This window comes from Tachypleus tridentatus, chromosome 11 (genome assembly GCF_004210375.1).
Source record: "Tachypleus tridentatus isolate NWPU-2018 chromosome 11, ASM421037v1, whole genome shotgun sequence".
NCBI classification, from domain to species: domain Eukaryota; kingdom Metazoa; phylum Arthropoda; class Merostomata; order Xiphosura; family Limulidae; genus Tachypleus; species Tachypleus tridentatus.
This window is the reverse complement of record NC_134835.1, coordinates 35,180,150-35,201,577: the sequence shown is the minus strand read 5'-3', so window position 1 is coordinate 35,201,577 and position 21,428 is coordinate 35,180,150. Positions and strand designations below refer to the sequence as shown.

At 34.4% G+C, this 21,428-nt stretch overlaps 1 protein-coding gene and 1 long non-coding RNA gene across 3 annotated transcripts in view; both read right to left on the bottom strand.

Annotated features, from left to right (window-relative positions):
- The window catches only part of LOC143231916 (semaphorin-2A-like), a 165,348-nt gene extending 163,824 nt beyond the window's left edge, over nt 1-1,524 (bottom strand). Inside the window, exon 1 of the mRNA XM_076466747.1 lies at nt 1,248-1,524. The gene's annotated coding sequence lies outside the window, so the exon portion shown is untranslated. The remainder of the gene's footprint in view (nt 1-1,247) is intronic.
- Nucleotides 1,525-15,139: 13,615 nt separating this feature from the next.
- LOC143231915 (uncharacterized) lies at nt 15,140-20,853 on the bottom strand. 2 transcript variants are annotated; one of them, XR_013017287.1, is made up of 4 exons: nt 20,836-20,853; nt 20,262-20,513; nt 19,051-19,174; nt 15,140-15,423 (listed from the first exon to the last, which is right to left on the bottom strand). It is a non-coding gene; the product is annotated as an uncharacterized LOC143231915 (long non-coding RNA). The 2 variants fall into 2 exon arrangements; XR_013017286.1 differs by lacking the exon at nt 20,836-20,853 and having other exon boundaries at nt 20,262-20,748.
- Nucleotides 20,854-21,428: the final 575 nt, after the last annotated feature.

Genomic DNA, 21,428 nt, shown 5'->3' with positions numbered 1-21,428 from the left:
ATTACCGAATGCGCTATCTCCAGCTTTGATAGTTTATTATCAGTACAAAAAAAAACAAAAAAAACATTTATTAATGTTAACGACATAGATGTACTAATATAATTAATTTTACGATATCTTTGGTGTCTGTTACATATCTACTAACGTAAAACTGGAAGACGGTCAAAAGAAAACACAGGACAACTACATCATTTCTTTGCTTTAAAAAAAAGGTTATTTTTATTTAAAAAACAATATGTAAAACACTCAAGAAAGTGAAATTAAACCTATCGAAAGATTACTTCTCTACTGTAGAGAATTGAAAAAAAATTCAGTTCCCATTTTCGAAAAAAACGTCATATTAAATTTACTATCTGGTCAGCCGGGCACACAACAGTCGATATCTCCTTTGCGAAAAGTCGTTTTGAGTACTTTTGCAAACAAATTTACAGCTGTTTGAAGAAATACACGTGAAGCTTGTTTATATAATTACGGTACGTAGTTGTCTGGATTTTGTTTTTACAGTGCTTTAGAAAGAAAACATATTTCGCAAAAACTGGAATATTTGAAATATTAAATTAACGCGTTCTAGTACTTACTCGCAGAGATCAAATTCACAAATCTATTACAATATAAAATTGTTATCCCACAATGATTTATAAACGACAGGAAAGATCAAAACGTCCCCCACATGACATGCAATAACGTTGTATTATTTTTCTTCTCGATAGGTGGCGAATGATGGTTATAGACAACATTTAAAGAAAAAAACAATTTGAAAAGATAAATTTTAACTTGGCACTTTCAATAAAATATCTAGCCTAAAACTAACATTTAGGGACAGCGTTTATAACTTCTTTTTTCCACAGTGAATGATTTCAGGATTGTATAGGTTTATTTCAGTCATTCTTGCCTGAAAAGTAAACGTGTTCACGTTTCGTTCCTACATGTTCACGAACTATTTCAGTAAACACACATCTTAACACTTGCTACTTTTTCTAAACAGTTTATGTGTTAATAAGTTATATTTACTTTCTTTCAATAATAAAAACTTAATCGAGATATGTCACGATACACAATATTATCACATAGTTGCGTATAAAAACGAATATCTTACAAAAACTGAAATATATATATATTTTTTGTGAGGTGGAAAGTTAATCCAAAGTCTAATTAGAAAAAAATATGATCATCGGTTCTCGGCTCTTCTTTCCAGGAAGCAATGGCGAATAGATATTGACAACAACAATATACTCAACGATACCAACCTCTGTAATATGTTTGTCGATGGGAAACCACCCTTCAATCCTAGTTCGTACAACATTCACACATCAGAGGAAACGTTCTTCCTTAAGACATGTCTAACTTTAAGATCCAGAAATCTGATGAAGCCACATGCTGGGCACTGAACTCGTAGTTCGCAGTTAACACTACTTTGTTTCTCCTAACAATGTCACAGAGTTCCTGTCAGACCTTGGCGCTAAACGACTACACATACAGGGCTTGGCTGCGATCGATCTGTGCTAACTGCTGCCTTTCAATTGGTGACCGTCCGTCTCTACACAAAAGTCCCTTTCTGATTCAGGAGTGTGTTCCTGAAAACAGGCTATTATCCATATGTGTACATATATAGACTATTGGAACTGTACAGTAGACGCTTATACGCTCTTTCTAATATATAAAGAAATAATATCAAAACATGTCATTACACACTGTCATGTTACTTCTGCTTTAGAAGTTTGAATCGTAAGCATTATGCAATCAATTACAAGTCGATAATTCTAGGTATTTTAAATATAAATCCAACCGCAAAACTACATCTAATGGTGATTTTATCGAGTTAACACCAAACCTTGTCCTTTAGAAAAGTGGTACTTTTACTGGTAAACTTCCTAAGGTATATGTAGTAACATTAATCAACTGATACGTATTTAACCTTCTAACGTAAGTTCTTACGCTGACTGTACATTATCTTCCTCTCTTTCCACTGTGTACAGCTACTAAAACAATTCATCAATTATTTGACGTAACACAACAGAATTTTAGTTTTCACAGAGGATCACTGTAAGTACACGATCAGTTTAACCTAAGTTAACAGAATAACCTAAGTTCATCCCTATAATCACTAGTATACAAGTGAATAATTTTATGAAAATATGTATTTTGTAAGCCTCGTACATTAAACTTGTAAACATAAAACACGTACACACACTGAGCTTTTATCAAGTTCATACAATGCACATCAATGGTGTCATTCACAACTCTTTATATGGGGAGGTAAACCAAAGTAAGAGGAACGCCCTTCCTCCCACCTCAAATGACGATCCTGATGTAAGTGATAACCAATTAGTTGTAATATAGATGCCGTTCAACGTATATTGATACTGTCTTAAGTCTTTCAAGCATATACTGCCTTGCCAAGAAAAAACCAGACAGGCAAGTCACACATAGAGTGGGGGGGACAGCTTTGATTGCTTTACTGTTGCTACTCTACGAAGCATGTCCTTCTTTAATTCTTTATTAATACTCCTAAAGCTTGGTCAGTTGATGCAACTATAGGCAAAATCCCATCATGCACGTCTTTCCCAGCAAATTCAGAGAAATCGCAACCGCTTCGTCTTCTCGGTTCTTTCCACACTCTTGTCCGAGTCGTAATTTTGAAATGTAACACATGTGAAATATCTCTCATCAATCCACAAAAATCGTAAACAGTCATCAATGCTGACAGGTTTTCACAGAAAGTAAAGTAGTGCTCAATATTCGTGAGTTTGATATATGTTTCTATCCGAGGTACCAACATGCTTCGCAGGTTACATTAGATGGAATAAAGTCATCACGAATTCGTGGCAAATGATTTCAAACACCGAGCTTTTCTTTGCGTATTTTCTAAACTTCTAGCGGGCTAAGTTACAGTTCCTTCCCGTAAAGTTGCTACTGTTTTACCATTTTAAACAGCCTTCAGAACTAATAATGTCTCGGTTCTCTACTGTTGAATTTCGTAAAGTTAAATTCTCTTGTAAAAGAATGTGAGGCAACACACGTTTTCGTGTAGTTATCTAACACTTCTGATAATAGTTTTATATTTAGTTTTAAACCTTTTTCTCAGCTTCAAAGTACAAGCTGGTGCAAAAACAACACGAAATTATAGTAGTTTACAAGTGTTCAGTTTATAATTTATGTTAAGTTACTATCTGTTTGTTTCTTAAAAGTATGCGATCAATACGCACCAGTTTTGATGACAATTCTGATCTGCTTTTGAGTATGAAAAACACATTTTCAAACAAACAGCAGCGAATGACATCCTTTTAACACGATAGGATGACATTAAGTCGGTAACCTTTTCTGTTAACCACAAAGTTGCTAAACAGATTATCTTCTGGAGTGTTACGGCAGGATCAAACCTGGAATTTAAGTGTCGCGAATTGAAGACAACTGTGCGAGCAATATAACTAAAGTTTCATCCATGATGAGTGGTTATATTTACTACGTGTTACAATTATCACCGACTACCTTTAGCTGCAAAAATATATTCTAGTGGTAATGACATATGCTTCGTTCTTTCGTTTTCTAACGTACTCGAAAAAGCGAATTGCACGCAACGTTTTTACACATCATCAACTTAACAAAGCAATCCATAACAACCTTGTGGTATAAGTTTGATAACTCTATTAAAAGTTTGTTTGTTTTTCCAATCTCGCAGCAGACAGTACAAATAATTCTCATCTTACTTACAGGTACTTACGATACATTAATTATGACAGTTATAATATTCATGAACTATTTATTTTAATCACGCAACTGGCAATAAACTTAACATAAAACACTATCATCAGTGAATTAATGCAACAATCATTACAATACACTAATTGTTTAGGGATTGTGACCACAATCATTACAGTACACTCATTGTTTAGGGATCGTGACAACAATCATTACAGTACATTCATTGTTTAGGGATCATAGCAACAATCATTACAGTACACTCATTGTTTAGAGATCATAGCAACAATCATTACAGTACACCCATTGTTTGGGGATCATAGCAACAGTAATTACAGTACACCCATTGTTTAGGGATCGTGACAACAATCATTACAGTACATTCATTGTTTAGGGATCGTGACAACAATCATTACAGTACACTCATTGTTTAGGGATCATAGCAACAGTCAGTACAGTACACCCATTGTTTAGGGATCATAGAAGCAGTCATTATAGCACACAGATTATTTAAGAAGCCTGACAACAGTCATTACAGTACATTCATTGTTTAGGGATCGTGACAACAATCATTACAGTACACTCATTGTTTGGGGATCATAGCAACAGTAATTACAGTACACCCATTGTTTAGGGATCGTGACAACAATCATTACAGTACATTCATTGTTTAGGGATCGTGACAACAATTATTACAGTACACTCATTGTTTAGGGATCGTGACAACAGTCATTACAGTACATTCATTGTTTAGGGATCATAGCAACAATCATTACAGTACAGTCATTGTTTAGAGATCATAGCAACAATCATTACAGTACACTCATTGTTTGGGGATCATAGCAACAGTAATTACAGTACACCCATTGTTTAGGGATCGTGACAACAATCATTACAGTACATTCATTCTTTAAGGATCATAGCAACAATCATTACAGTACACTCATTGTTTAGAGATCATAGCAACAATCATTACAGCACACCCATTGTTTAGGGATCATAGAAGCAGTCATTATAGCACACAGATTATTTAAGAGGCCTGACAACACTAATAAAAGTAACTTATTGTTCAGGAGGTCTGGCACAGAGTCATTACGGTACACTCATTGTTTAGGGATCATGACAACAGTCATTATGGTAGACTCATGTTCAGGAGGTCTGGCGGTCAGGGTGCTCGACTCAAATCTGTGGGTTGCGGATTCTTATTCTCATCACCGAACATGCTCGCCCTTTCAACTGTGGGAGCGTTTTAATGTGACGGTCAATTGCTCTAACCGTTTGATAAAAGCGTAGCCTAAGAGTTGGCGGTGTTAACTAGCTACCTACCCTCTAGTCTTTCACTGTTAAATTAGGGGCGGCTAGCGCAGACAGACCACATGTAGCTTTGCGCGAATTCACAACAACCAAATCATTATTAGGGGTCTTGGCTGCTTCTATAATAAAAAAAATTGAATGACAGTAATAAACAAGTAAAACTGGATTTTATTTTGTACTTTCTTCTGTCATCATAATTTTTATCTCGGATGATCATACCACTGTTGTGTAAAGAGTTTATAATGTTTATGCTTTGCTTTCTTGTTTTATTGTATAGCATTATACGTGTACATAAAGTAGTCTCTTGGTGAGCCAGCCCTAAATTTTCGGACTTACAATGCTAAAGCTTTGGATCCAACTCCTATTGTGGAGCTTTGCACTAAATACCACCTTCATCATCTTTTGCCACTGCGCTAAGATCCGAGGTTCTACTTCGCATGGTTGACATAGCGCAGATAGCCCTTGTAGCTTTGTGCGAAATTCAAACCAAACCAGTCATCATTAAAAGTTTTTAAAAATATTTTAATGTTTACTTTATGTTGTCGTTTAGCGCAAAGCTACACAATGGCAGTGTAAGATTGAAGGGAAGGCAGCTAGTCATCACCACCCACCGCCAACTCTTGGGTCACTCTTTTTCCAACGCATAGTAGAACTGACTGTCACATTATAACGCCCCTACGGCTGAAAGGGCAAGCATGTTTGGTACGACGAGGATTTAAACCCGCAACCCTCGGATTACGAATCGAGTGCCTTAACCATCTGGCCATGCCGGACCATTTAATGATGAAAACTTTGAATTTTACAAAACGTAAAAGGTAAGAAATAAATACAAAGTGAGTGAAACCAAAATTGATCAAACCTATCAAGTGAAAAAAGCTGTTCAAAACGCTGCACAGCGGCAGTGGGTGTGTCTCAACTAATAGCATAAATGTATCTACTTATGGAACTTTTTTTTTTGTTTTTGTTTTGGAATTTTGCACAAAGCTACTCGAGGGCTATCTGTGCTAGCCGTCCCTAATTTAGCAGTGTAAGACTAGAGGGAAGGCAGCTAGTCATCACCACCCACCGCCAACTCTTGTACCAACGAATAGTGGGATTGACCGTAACATTATAACGCCCCCACGGCTGGGAGGGCGAGCATGTTTGGCGCGACCGGGATGCGAACTCGCAACCCTGAGATTACGAATCGCACGCCTTAACACTCTTGGCCATGCCGGGCCCACTTATGGAACTATAATACAGGTGTGAAGGGCCTTTTGACAGCTGTCCTTTTTCATTCCTTGACCTGACAGTATATTTGCACATTATGATAGTAGAGATCCTGGTGTCGGTGAAAAAAGTTTATGGCTATAGAAATATTTTTGTCTCGAGGGCTACTTGCACTAACCGTCCCTAATTTAGAAAAATGAAATTGTATCCAGTAAACACCACCAATCACCAACGCTTGGACTCCTCTAACTCATGGTTTAAAAAGTGAATATATTCGATTACCGAACTCTAATATTGCGAGTCGTGCGTCCTAACCATCAGACCCTCTAAATAAGCAATAATTGAACTCAACTTGTCTGAAGATAGCTCGTATCTATGGCGCCCACCCCAAGAAAAGCCAAAATTGACAATGAATTTTTAATACTTTTTTTTTTTTACTTTTACGGGGACAGGAGCATGAAATACAAAGTTCGCATGGGTCAATTCTACAACTTCTCTAGGCTTGCCACTACATTAGCAGACCAATGACTTCTCTCCTGCTGCAACCAGCTCATTACAACTCGGTGTGATTAAAATATTTGTATCTGGTTTATGAAGTGCTCATATGGTTTGCTCTTGCTTTTTATAGTGCCACTCATTTGCTTATACTACAAACCCATGACGTGGTATCACACCCAAGGAAAATGTAAATGAAGACAAACTTGCTACTTATAAAGGAGCTAAGCTCCTGTCCTTTATTGAAAGACCATATTCATAGCTATCAAAAACAAGGATCGTATTTCTATATTTCCGTCTGACGTTGTTAACATAGGACCTCAAACATTATGATACGCAAACACGGAATACAATGCAAGAAGGAATCACCATCTATAACATACTATAACTCATCACTTGGAATTAATACTTGACTTCTACGGTCTGGTAAATGTTTTTTTTTTAAATTTCGCGCAAAGCTACACAAAGGCTATCTGCGCTAGACGTCCCTAATTTAGCAGTGTAAGGCTAGAGAGAAGGAAGCTAGTCATCACCACCCACTGCCAAATTTTGGGCTACTATTTTACCAACGAATAGTGGAAATGACCGTCACATAATAACGCCCCCACGGCTGAAAAGGCAAGCATCTTCAGTATGACGGGGATTCGAACTCGCAACTCTCAGGTTGCAGGTCGAGCACCCTAAACACCTGGCCAACCCGGGCATCTGGTAGAAACCCAGATTTTATCAGCAACTAGTTTTATTTGCTTTTTCACAACATAGGGTACTTCACATCAAAGAGTGCAGGTAATTAACTCCAAATTTAATTTGTAGATAAGAATGAAATGTCCTCACTTACTGCCATCAGGCACTGAGCACCTGAGCTTCATCAGTGATCTTGATGCAAGATTTGGGTTTATTTTGTTGTTTGCTATTGCACTAATCATTTCGTCAAGAACCCGAGTTGTAACGTCTTTAGTCCTATCAATACTGACTGTACTATCTGCTATGCTGTGAGGGTGACTTTATATCACTAGAGTAAATACGTAGCTACAAGCGTATCAAAAACGCTTAAATAACATGACCCTCCACAAGGGGTTTGGTTTACTTTTTACTTATTACGAACCTATATTTCAAGAATATTATAAACGAACAATTACAACTATACATACACCTTTATTTGACGTTAACACACCCATGTAGATTGCCTGTTCTATAAATCTTGTTCAACAAGAAATCCGACATATTTCTACTAAAAGCAAACATTTTATGTCATCTGTTAAGTTTTCATTGAAAGGTTGTACCATCAGGTTGCTTTTATTATTCATTTTAATACGTTCGCATTGTTTGTGAGACAGTTGTTACCTGTTACTTCAGTTTTGTGGATATCGAACTTAGGTTTTAACGAAGTACCGCACTTTCTAGAAAGGATTGTACAAGAGAACTAGGGAAAATAGTGAGTGAAAACGTTGTTTGCGTCTTTTCTTTATCATTACATGAGAAGAACATTGCATTTTTCTCTTCAACGAATAATTCCCTCATTTTTGTCTCCTCAATAGAAAACACAATTACAAACCAACTTTACAATCATACTATAATGAAATTTCGCTTATATGATACAGAAAGAAAGTTTTTGTTACGCGACGTGCAACCCCACCTTCGCGAAATTTTTGTCCTGTATGCATGTATATTTGCAATAGGGGTCACGATTTTCCCGTTTCGCCTCTATTTACCTTCAGAGAAAACTTTATTTTTTCTCAATTCTCAGGGTGCAGATATGACGTCATGAATATGTCATACGCAGATATAATGCACCGGTGCCATCTGTATAAATACACCAGTACTATCTATTATATGTTCATGCAAATACTTCGCAGGATGTAGATGGAATTTCACTAAAATTATTATGGAGATTAATGGGAAAATGCACAAAAATTTTCAATTCTGCAGTATTTTATGAATTTTCTTGCGGTTTATAAATAGATCTTCAGCAAATGTTATATGAAAATTTGTTGGACCTATGAGGAGATACATGGAAGTTTACAGTTTCACATTTTATTTTGCTGTTTTTATGGGCGTTTAGAATTGTTGCTGTTTTTTAACTATATATAAAGGAAACAATTTTTCCTGTCCTAGGATAACCTTTCATTAATCATAAATTTACATAACTTCCGTCCAGGGTACGAGTACCCCAGTTATCTCTTTTTAAGGCACATTTTACTAGTGTATTGAGAACAACAATAGTTCTGATGATGGTGAAATGTTTATAGAAACTAGATGGCTGTAAATTATGATATACAATTATACTTTTTATTGTGCCAAAAACCAATGTTTTACTTTCAAATAATGCTTTATTAAATAGTTTCGTATTTCGTTTTCTTTTGCGCAAAGCTACACAGTACGCTGTTGTCTGTTCATTATGAGAAATCCAACCCCTGATCTCAACACTGTAAGTCCGAAAACTTACTGCTGACCCTTGGGTCGGGGGGGGGGGATGGCAGGTGTTTTTATATAATTACTTCTTTAATTTTGATAGGTCAAATATAACCATCAAGGGTTTCACAGAAGTAAAACGTGTACCATCCATATACACTGTCAGTAGTATTTAGCTAATTAAGTCACAAAACATAACCATCTTCTCTAAAAGAGAGAACTATATTTTAATGTTTTCCTATTCTATTTCAATTCCTACTTAAGTTCAGGATATTTCCCTGTGTTTTGCTTTATTTATAAAACCCCACATTTTTACGTTGGTGTTTTTCGCTTGGTGCATTTACCCTGAACAAATAACGTTTTATTTTCATCATTAATCTTTATACAATTACTCTAAAATTGTTTGGATATTGCTTCTTACATTTAATATATTGAAAGGTTTTATTTTCTTTCACTTATGAGTTTCTTCAATTCTTATTTTAAAAGTTTGCTAGATGTTATTAAAAGACACATACATGACAGCCACAGAGATAAAACAAAGTTTAGAATTTTACTGGATAGTCAACATTGTTTCACTAAAAACCTTGTCTTAAATATTTTTCCACATTCTTCGAAAAGATTACTGCTTATGTAGTTAAGAGTGAGGGTGTAGATTTGGTGTTATTGGATTTTCAGAAAGCATTTGATAAAATGTCACATAAAAGGCTTTCAAAAACAAATCTCTACAGCTGTAGAGGTGAAGTTAGCAAATTGGACAGGAGAGCAGCTAGATGGAAGAAAACAGAGGGTTGCTAGGTATGGAGTTCAGCCAAACTGGATTTATGTCGCAAGTGGGATAATGTCAGAGTTCAGTCTTAGACCTTTGCTCTTTCTGATGAAGGAATGGTCAATAACAAACTAACATACAGAGATATTAAGGTCTTGAGTTAAAAAGGATGCCTCTGTATAAAAAATGATTTAGATCATTTAATGAGTTGAGCAAATAAATGGCAGATGGGTGTTAATTATAATAAATACAAGATGATGTATGTGGGTTATCATAATTTTAAACATAAGTATAATTTGGATGTGAATAATCTTAACAGTGTTATGAAGGAAAATATATTGATGTAATGGTTGATCAGTCTCTTAAGTCATCCAAGCAGTTTGTTATTGCTAGTGGTACAGCAAATAGGGTTTTACGTTGTATCTACAGATATTTAATACCAGTCTAAAGAGGTGATAATTTCACTGTACAGGTCACTGGTTAGGCCACATTTGAAATATTGCATTCAGTTGGGCTCCAACCTTAGGAAATGCATTGAACTATTGGAAAAGGTTCAGAGAAAGGTTATTAGAATGGTTCCATGGATGGAGAAGTTGTCATACAAGGAAGGGCTGAAATCTTTCAAATTGTTTTCTCATGAAAAAACGAATTAGAGGAACCTGAGTGAGGTGTTTAAAATTGTTAATGGAATTGATTGTGTTAATCCATCAACTTTTTTTATATTTAAAAGTGAGAATAGTAGGACTACAGGACACAAATACAAATTTTGGCAAGATAAGAATCATCTTAAGCTAAGGTGATTTTATTTTTCTAACAGGATGGTTGGCCTTTAAAATGGTTTGCCTTTTGATGTTATTGATGCAGTAAGTTAAAAAAACAACAACATAATAAGTATGTGAATTATAAAGGCTGGCTTTAAGATTTTTAATTTTTTAAATTATTTTAATTCAGTTTAAAGGATGGAACATCTGAGATGGACCAATATGTCCTATGTTACTCTTAAAATACCATGTAACAGAAAATAATCATACAAGATCTGATTCAAGTAAGATTTGCTGCTGATTGAATAACTTTTCTAATAAGGATTTTCACTGCTTAGATTGTGGTCCCCAACCCTTCCAAAGTTATGGATCAGTTAAGTAATACATAATAAAATATACACAAGACATCTCTTCCCTAGAAAAATTTGTAAAGTAATATTTCTAGTCTCTTATTTAAAAAAAAAATATTTTAATAAACATAAGTGTACAAGATGAGAAGAAATAGAGTGATAAGAAACAAGAGCTGTAGAGTAATAAAAACTGAAAATGTGATTCTTTAAAAAATAATTAATTTTTTAATGATTGTCAAAGTTGGAACAAAGAATAAAACAACCTGTATTATGAAACATAAATATTACCTTCAATTATGTTCACTTGCTTTGTGAGGTTACCTTTGAATTTTTTTTTTTCGTAGTTAGTATGAGCATTAAAGAAAAACCTTGAAGTCAAATTTGACAATTTAAAAAAGCACATTTTCATAATTCTTTACAGCTGTAACATAAATCTATTCGACTCATTTTTATTCCACCTAGGCCCCTGGACAGCATAATCTAATTTGTTTCTCCATAATTATACTGAAAACTATTTTGTCCACATGTCATGTCAAGGAACCATCTATAACTATGACCTCCTCATCATCCTATGACCTTCTTGTTTTCCTTCTCTCCAACAATTCCTCATCTGCCCAAACAAATGGTGAAATCCATTGCTCAACAGAATAGCACCTTTACAACTAAATTTACTACTTTTAGTTCTAATAGTACTGTTTCTAACTTCCTGAAAGTCATTGTTTGCTCACGTATTTCTTGCATGTAAACCGCCTTTAACGCCTCCTAAAATCCTGTTATCATTTCCTGAAGTTTACCATTGTCTTTATTTATTGGCTCTACTTTAATTAAGATAACCTCTAATCTACAAACTGTACATACAAATTACACATCTTCACTTGTAGTACTAGCTTCTTTAAAAGAACATGCCAGTCAAGAGCTTCTAAATAAATCTCAAAATAAATTAAAAGAAAAATTTGGATGGGGATAACCTTAACAGTGTCATGAAAGAAAGGGATCTTGGTGTAATGGTTGACCATTCTCTTAAGCCATCCAAGTAGTGTGTCATTACTAGTGGTAGGGATCTTGGTGTAATGGTTGATCATTCTCTTAAGCCATCCAAGTAGTGTGTCATTACTAGTGGTAGGGATCTTGGTGTAATGGTTGATCATTCTCTTAAGCCATCCAAGTAGTGTGTCATTACTAGTGGTAGGGATCTTGGTGTAATGGTTGATCATTCTCTTAAGCCATCCAAGTAGTGTGTCATTACTAGTGGTAGGAATCTTGGTGTAATGGTTGATCATTCTCTTAAGCCATCCAAGTAGTGTGTCGTTACTAGTGGTAGGGATCTTGGTGTAATGGTTGATCATTCTCTTAAGCCATCCAAGTAGTGTGTCATTACTAGTGGTAGGGATCTTGGTGTAATGGTTGATCATTCTCTTAAGCCATCCAAGTAGTGTGTCGTTACTAGTGGTAGGGATCTTGGTGTAATGGTTGATCATTCTCTTAAGCCATCCAAGTAGTGTGTCGTTACTAGTGGTAGGGATCTTGGTGTAATGGTTGATCATTCTCTTAAGCCATCCAAGTAGTGTGTCGTTACTAGTGGTAGGGATCTTGGTGTAATGGTTGATCATTCTCTTAAGCCATCCAAGTAGTGTGTCGTTACTAGTGGTAGGGATCTTGGTGTAATGGTTGATCATTCTCTTAAGCCATCCAAGTAGTGTGTCGTTACTAGTGGTAGGGATCTTGGTGTAATGGTTGATCATTCTCTTAAGCCATCCAAGTAGTGTGTCGTTACTAGTGGTAGGGATCTTGGTGTAATGGTTGATCATTCTCTTAAGCCATCCAAGTAGTGTGTTGTTACTAGTGGTAGGGATCTTGGTGTAATGGTTGATCATTCTCTTAAGCCATCCAAGTAGTGTGTTGTTACTAGTGGTAGGGATCTTGGTGTAATGGTTGATCATTCTCTTGCCATCCAAGTAGTGTGTCGTTACTAGTGGTAGGGATCTTGGTGTAATGGTTGATCATTCTCTTAAGCCATCCAAGTAGTGTGTCGTTACTAGTGGTAGGGATCTTGGTGTAATGGTTGATCATTCTCTTAAGCCATCCAAGTAGTGTGTCGTTACTAGTGGTAGGGATCTTGGTGTAATGGTTGATCATTCTCTTAAGCCATCCAAGTAGTGTGTCGTTACTAGTGGTAGGGATCTTGGTGTAATGGTTGATCATTCTCTTAAGCCATCCAAGTAGTGTGTCGTTACTAGTGGTAGGGATCTTGGTGTAATGGTTGATCATTCTCTTAAGCTATCCAAGTAGTGTGTCGTTACTAGTGGTAGGGATCTTGGTGTAATGGTTGATCATTCTCTTAAGCCATCCAAGTAGTGTGTCGTTACTAGTGGTAGGGATCTTGGTGTAATGGTTGATCATTCTCTTAAGCCATCCAAGTAGTGTGTCGTTACTAGTGGTAGGGATCTTGGTGTAATGGTTGATCATTCTCTTAAGCCATCCAAGTAGTGTGTCGTTACTAGTGGTAGGGATCTTGGTGTAATGGTTGATCATTCTCTTAAGCCATCCAAGTAGTGTGTCGCTACTAGTGGTAGGGATCTTGGTGTAATGGTTGATCATTCTCTTAAGCCATCCAAGTAGTGTGTTGTTACTAGTGGTAGGGATCTTGGTGTAATGGTTGATCATTCTCTTAAGCCATCCAAGTAGTGTGTCGTTACTAGTGGTAGGGATCTTGGTGTAATGGTTGATCATTCTCTTAAGCCATCCAAGTAGTGTGTCGTTACTAGTGGTAGGGATCTTGGTGTAATGGTTGATCATTCTCTTAAGCCATCCAAGTAGTGTGTTGTTACTAGTGGTAGGGATCTTGGTGTAATGGTTGATCATTCTCTTAAGCCATCCAAGTAGTGTGTTGTTACTAGTGGTAGGGATCTTGGTGTAATGGTTGATCATTCTCTTAAGCCATCCAAGTAGTGTGTCGTTACTAGTGGTAGGGATCTTGGTGTAATGGTTGATCATTCTCTTAAGCTATCCAAACAGTTTGCTGTTGTTAGTGTTGGGGTAAATAAAGTTTTAGGCTGTATCTGCAGATATACTGAATACAAGTCTAAAGAGATTGTCATTTCATTGTACAGGTCATTGGTTAGGCCACATTTGGAATACTGTGTTCATTCTTGGGCTCCTTACCTTCATGAGGTTGTTAAATTCTTGGAACTGGTTCAGAGAAGGGTTATAAGAATGGTGCTTGGAATGGAGAAGTTATCATATGAGGAGATATTAAGATCTTTGAAAGTTTCTCCTCAAAAAAGAAGAGTTAGAAGAGATCTGAATGAGGTACCTGTAAACAGAATATATAGTGTTGATACATATTTCTTCATACTTAACAGTAAGAACAGTAGGACTAGGGGAGACATTTATAAATTTTTGAAAAGGAGGAGATACCTTCAGTTAAGACAGTTTTATTTTTTAAACAGGTTGTTTGGCCTATGGAATGGGTCATCTTCATATGTTGTGGAGGCAGCAAATTTAGGTAATATTAAGAGAAAGCTTAAGAAGTACATGAATTATAAGCACTACCTTAGAAATCATTAATTTATTATTTGATAGGTTTTAGTTTATTTTAGAAGAGGGAACAGCGGAGATAAACTAATAGGTCCCTTGTTGTCCCCGTTAAACCCTAGAATTCACCATACTGTTACTAAATGTTGCAACCCTGAAAGTTCAGATTTTTCATTAACAAATATTTACTTTACTTATTCATTTATAATAGGGTTTTAGTTATAATGCAGAAACTTAATTGAACTCACAATATATCACTCAAGTTCTATTAACAGTCTTTTGATTTAAACTAACTAATTAACCATTCTCATAGCACAGACATCGTGGAGTTACCGATACCAAGGACATGATTTTGTTACACCTACAATTGGTGTAAGTAATAAGTTTACGTAACAGTTTTCATATTCTGAATGAGAAAACAATCCCACCCAACCCTGAAAAATCTTTCAATCTTGTAAGAAGACAAAAAATACAGATTTGTATTTAATAATTACATAGTATAAAAAGTTGTTAAACTAATTCATGTTTCCTTCTTCACTTTCACTCATTCCTATAAATGATTAGTGTATGTTTAGTTTTTACATAGAGTTATCTCTTAGTTTTATGGCAAACAAGTTTATTTAACTCTTAAAAGTGTGTCACCTTGCACATCTGTGTAAATGATACTTCATTACATATTTCCATTACTTTTAAGTAAAATTCAGAGAAACACACAAGGTTCCTTTCATATTTAATTTTTTTTCACTTGTATTACTTTCACCATTGTAGGTATGTGACTTAGTAAAGGAACTTATGTGTAGGTGCAGCCGATTCCCCTTCACTCGTCCCTTATCTGATGTACGTCACACTTGCTTTACTGTTGTGCACAGGACTGGTATAACCCCTATAAAAAGCATAACAAGTCATACATTGTAATGTTGTTTGAAATGAAATAATTTTATTATCTAGTTTACCACATTTAATAAATACAGTGGTAGTAGTGTATAAACAGTTAAAAATGGGTTTAAAAGGAACAAGGCACCACAATATGTTTTCTCACCACCAATGTGGCAACATCAGGTACATTAAAATTATCTGAATAAACTTACTTGTGATATCATGAAGATCATTTTGAGCTTAAGAGTAAACATAAACCTAAGCCTTTTATTTTACTTTTGAAAGCTTTTTCTGGCATATTACAATAGCTCCTTCAATTATATGCTTGCTGACATTAAATTCGTAACAAATAATTTTTATATTTTATTTTCACCATGATGTTTTGCACCTTTAAACTGTCGATGGATGTGAGATGTTTCTCTATTATTCAACTTAAGTTCTGTTCAGTATCACCTGTGTTGCAACTATTACAATCTGAACATTCTACACACCCTTTTAATACCTTAATTTCAGACATAAAACTATGGGAGTCACTTGTAAACCAAAACTTATCAAATCTGAGCTTCTAATATCTTTTTATTTCTGATTAACAAAATCTGCAATCTAATCTGTGAAAAATTATTACACGTAATGCAAATTAATATTAATCATGGCTACAACCAGTGGCTCTTGGATTCTACACAATATAAGTATGTGAAAAGCTATTCCTACCTTGTTTACATGATGCTATATTTTTTATATGCAGGTAAATATGAAATAAGACAATGCAGTAAATTAAGTTATTTGAACACATTTGTTTGTTATATGTTTTTATAACATTTGTTTTATATGTTTTATGTTTTAATGTTACATGTTTTTAGTCATTAAACATATTATTCAACAATATTAATGGAAATGTTACTATTTTCATCAATGTGCTATTACTGTTTTCATCAATGTGCTCTTCAAATAATTTATTTCTTCACATAAATTTTCACATGAAAATAAAAACCTTTTATAATTCCTGCTTTTTTTTAAACTTATGATGAACTTCAATTCAAATAAACATAAATCAGTTTTGTTTTCCTAAATACATTGTTCACAGTAACATTATTCACCACATTGTTCACAGTAACATTATTCACCACATTGTTCACAGTAACATTATTCACCACATTGTTCACAGTAACATTGTTCACTACATTGTTCACAGTAGCATTATTCACTACATTGTTTACAGTAGCATTATTCACTACATTGTTTACAGTAACATTATTCACCACATTGTTCACAGTAACATTATTCACCACATTGTTCACAGTAACATTATTCACCACACTGTTCACAGTAGCATTATTCACTACATTGTTTACAGTAGCATTATTCACTACATTGTTTACAGTAAAATTATTAACTACATTGTTTACAGTAACATTATTCACCACATTGTTCACAGTAACATTATTCACTACATTGTTTACAGTAGCATTATTCACCACATTGTTCACAGTAACATTGTTCACTACATTGTTCACAGTAGCATTATTCACTACATTGTTTACAGTAGCATTATTCACTACATTGTTTACAGTAGCATTATTCACTACATTGTTTACAGTAACATTATTCACTACATTGTTTACAGTAGCATTATTCACCTTTTTAATTATAATGTTAAGATAAGATACCTCTCACCATTCTTATTGTCCTTAGTAAACTGAATGTTGGGTGTTAACTTGTAATGAATTTAGAAATGTTCAAGCATCTGTCTACATTCAAAGCTAAGAATGGTACTATTGACATGTCTAATGTAAAAACAAAATCCAAAACTAGTCAAGCTCTTGACTTTCAAATTAAGCATGGTCAAAGAAATATTAGACAGCAAGAGTGCCGAAGGACTATCAATATAAATTTCCTTAATATGATTATAAAAACATAAATTAAAGTTTGTGTAGATTCAAAAATAAACACTTGTATTTCAATAGAAAGCAGTGTTTATGGGTATTTGTCCTTTTGTAGGTTTGAAAGAGCATGTTCGATGGGTTTATTAAACTGACACTAGTGTGAACAGACAAAGGTCATCAAACTAACCAAATATTTTGAAGGTTAATTAATTCTAGAAAGTTTTTTTTTTTTCCAAAACACTATCTCCTTATGAAGCCTGGTCCAAATACCTAGGCTAAGAATTTAGCAAAGATATAACTGAAAATCTGTCTTGTTAAGAAAATAGATCTAAGATATATGTCTTATTCTTACGTATCTTTGGAACCACATATTTATAGTGACTTAGAATAATTTTACCTTAAAAATATTAAAATGTATGATTTATTGATTTCTGTTACTTTAAGTCCAATAAGAAATGATTCACTTTCTTTCCTTACCTAGAGCAAAGTTGTAACATCATACTTACAATAAAATACGAAGTATTTACTGTGAATGTAATGATATATGTAAAAGATGTATTATCTAGTTGTAATAAAACAAAAAGCCTTCAACAAACAAAATGAAAAAAGTAAATTATAGATAAGGTCTATATACTGGCTTATATAAATATGTACTGTTGTGTGGCCCACTTTAGCTTAGTGGCTTTGTGCTTTTGGACTTGTAGTTGGGTAGTTGAGATTTTAAGGCTGGCTCACGCCCTTCAGCAAGACGCTTTATCAATTATTTCAGTCTATCCAGCTACATGATGGGTATCAGCTGTTAACTGTGGGGTAAACTGCAATGGATGTGCATCATATCCAGCTAAAGTTCAGCATTGGAACCTAAATGCAGTCTGCAATCTTGGCACGAGAAGAATTTGACCTTGACTGTTGTGTAATGTAACAATACTGATGATAAAACATTGTATTGTGGCATGTTCTTTTTTCACTCCCATTTTTGGTTGTTTATACCAGTTTTAACTTTTCAAGTATATAAAATACCTGTTTTATAGAAAACAGCGATGAAACTATATGATTACTGGAATTTGCTAAACATTTAACTGTTTGGTTATATAACTGATTATGTTAAAGTAAACAATTATCCACATGCCAAGTGATAGTTGATCTTTTTCACAAAAATTAATAACTTTAATCATAATTCAATTAACTATTTCTGAAACTAATCAATGTAACTGATGCTCATAATCAATCAATTATATTAATTATCTAATTCTATTACCAGTTTAAATGTGGGTTAATTTATTTACGGACTGACTTTGCCTCAGAAAGTAGAAATAAAAAACATACAAATATATCAACTTAACAAACTTAAATTTTGTATTAACATATAATGAATGAATCTGATTAAAAAAAAAACACAGTAAACTTCTCAAAATTGTTTACACAAATAAAAAATACAAATCAAAGTAAATGTTATATTACAATAATAAGAATACTGTACACAACACTTTAAATGCATTCTAGTATTAAACTAGGATTTCAAAGTTTAGTCTTATAATCTAATGTTCCAGTTCCCACTTTTAAACTTTTAATCCAACCACTTACAGAAACTTGAATCATTATTTTACATGCCAAAAAAACCAGTAGTAGTTACAGAACCTTGAAGCATTATTATTTACATGTCAAAAACAAACTAGTAGTAGTTACAGAACCTTGAATCATTACTATTTTACATGCCAAAACAAACTAGTAGTAGTTACAGAACCACTTACAGAACCTTGAACCAGTAGTATTATTTAAGCATCTCATTATCTGTCAATCCTTGTACCACTTTTCATCCTTGTAACTCTTCTGTAACTTCATCTTACAGTGTCAGGCAAGCTTATGAAGAAGGCCCTGGTGAGAATATATTTTGGCCATCTATCTTACAATCCAATGTCAATAATAATGAATTTGTAACATAATATGCCAAGTTATAATGTATATAAAAGCTTTTTTTGTGATAATGAAACACTATGGCAAGGAGAAATGGAACTTCTAACAGTACATGCAAGTTGGGGACATAATATCATTAGATGTGCCCCCCCCCCATTAAAAAAAAGCATAATTTAACATACCTCACAATTAACATTCTATAAATTTGGACCGAGCTGAGTAAATTAGGCCCCTCTGGCAGCTGCCCCACCTTTATGTAGGAGACTGTATTTATACAACAAAAGGACCAAACCAAACTACACACTCTATCTTGGATAAAATTTTATCAGTACTGTATAATATTGCAATAATACCACTCTTAAGTTCAAAATTTGAATAAACATATCCCCTGATTTAACTGACTTTTTCAACATACCTAAACATAAGCAAAAGACTTAAGTACAATTAATCATTTTCTTCCAACAGTACCAATTCTCAGGCATCCTACAGTATGTTACATTTCTTACAATTGGTATTATTTTATATGCCTAGAGAACAGAGAGCCTGCACTGAATAATTTTGTCCGATTCACCTCTGAAATAATTTCTGTTATTTAATGTAAAGTCTTACATGTTATTACTAGTTTTAACATATACAATCAGTAAATATGTTTGATACTATGCTCCTTTCGTTTTTGGTTTTTTTTTCAAGCAGACAATTGGTGTTTCAAGCAGACTTTAGCCTAACTCTTACAGTAGCTTAGTGTCTATACATATGCAGTCCTCAAAAATAATCTACAAGCCACGTATATATATACCATTCTGTGTATTAAAAATTTTATATTTTAATTTAAAAAGTATGATAAAGTTATTATTTCATTTCATATTTATATCATAGTTTTTTCTCTTGAAAAATACGCTAATATAACATGTCACAGCCATTTCCTTAAACTTATCTTACAAGTTAGTTGTACTGCAAAATGTATTGTAACATAATTCTGATAGACTTCTAAACAACACAATACATATTGTATTGATTTGAAAGCTTTAAACATGAAAAATATAATTACCCGTCATTGGATAGTATGGCATCCCGAGACACAGTCAGAGAACGCCTAACATCAGATTTATTTTTCGGTCTTTTGATGTTAAACATAAAGCTACAAATTGGGCTATCTGTTATGCGCCCATTAGGAATGTCGAAACCCAATTTTAGAGTTTTAAGTTTTCATACTTGCCGCTGGTAGACCTATTTCGAGCTTCATAATTTTAATTAATGCAAAACCCTCGGTTGGCTCAGCAGATAGCCCGATGTGGCTTTGCTATAAAAAAACACAAACACAGTTAATGCAAAATAGGCTAAGATACAAGTTAAGAGCTTCTAAAAAGAGAAAGTTTAATGATAAACAATTACTACATAAATCAAATTGCATCAATAATAAAACAAACCGGGAAAACAATTTTATAAAGCCTATGTTAAAAAGATAAACACGCTGTTTACTTATCCGTTTTTTTTTTTAATTGGGTAAAACCGGTACCGTTCTTCCTCAGAGTACATTATTACGAATTCATTTTAATATTTACAGTATTCTTTTTAAATCTTTACTTGTTTCCTCCCAGTAACACAGCAATATTCGAACTTACAACGCTAGAAACCGGGTTTAAATAACCTTAGTGAGCAGAGCACAGATAAAACCATTGTGTAGCTTTGTACTTAACATCAGAAAATAAACAAACTTTTTTTTACTTGTGAAAATTTTTATCGGTAATTTACGTATATTATTTTATGTGCTCTATCTTTGATTAGTTTTTCTTTATTGTTGTTGTTATTTTGTAAAAATACTGCAATGTCCAGTCCACCTAACGATAACAAATTAATTTATTTCAGTTACGTTTGCTACAGGTTATAATCGCTTGTAGGTCTAACTTCACAAACAACATTTAGAACTTAGTTCGAAGACTAAGGCCTGGCATGGCCGAGCGCGTAAGGCGTGCGACTCGTAATCCGAGGGTCGCGGGTTCGCGCCTGCGTCGCGCTAAACATGCTCGCCCTCCCAGCCGTGGGGACGTTATAATGTTAAGGTCAATCCCACTATTCGTTGGCACAAGAGTTGGCGGTGGGTGGTGATGACTAGCTGCCTTCCCTCTAGTCTTACACTGCTAAATTAGGGACGGCTAGCACAGATAGCCCTCGAGTAGCTTTGTGCGAAATTCAAAACAAACAAAACATCGAAGAC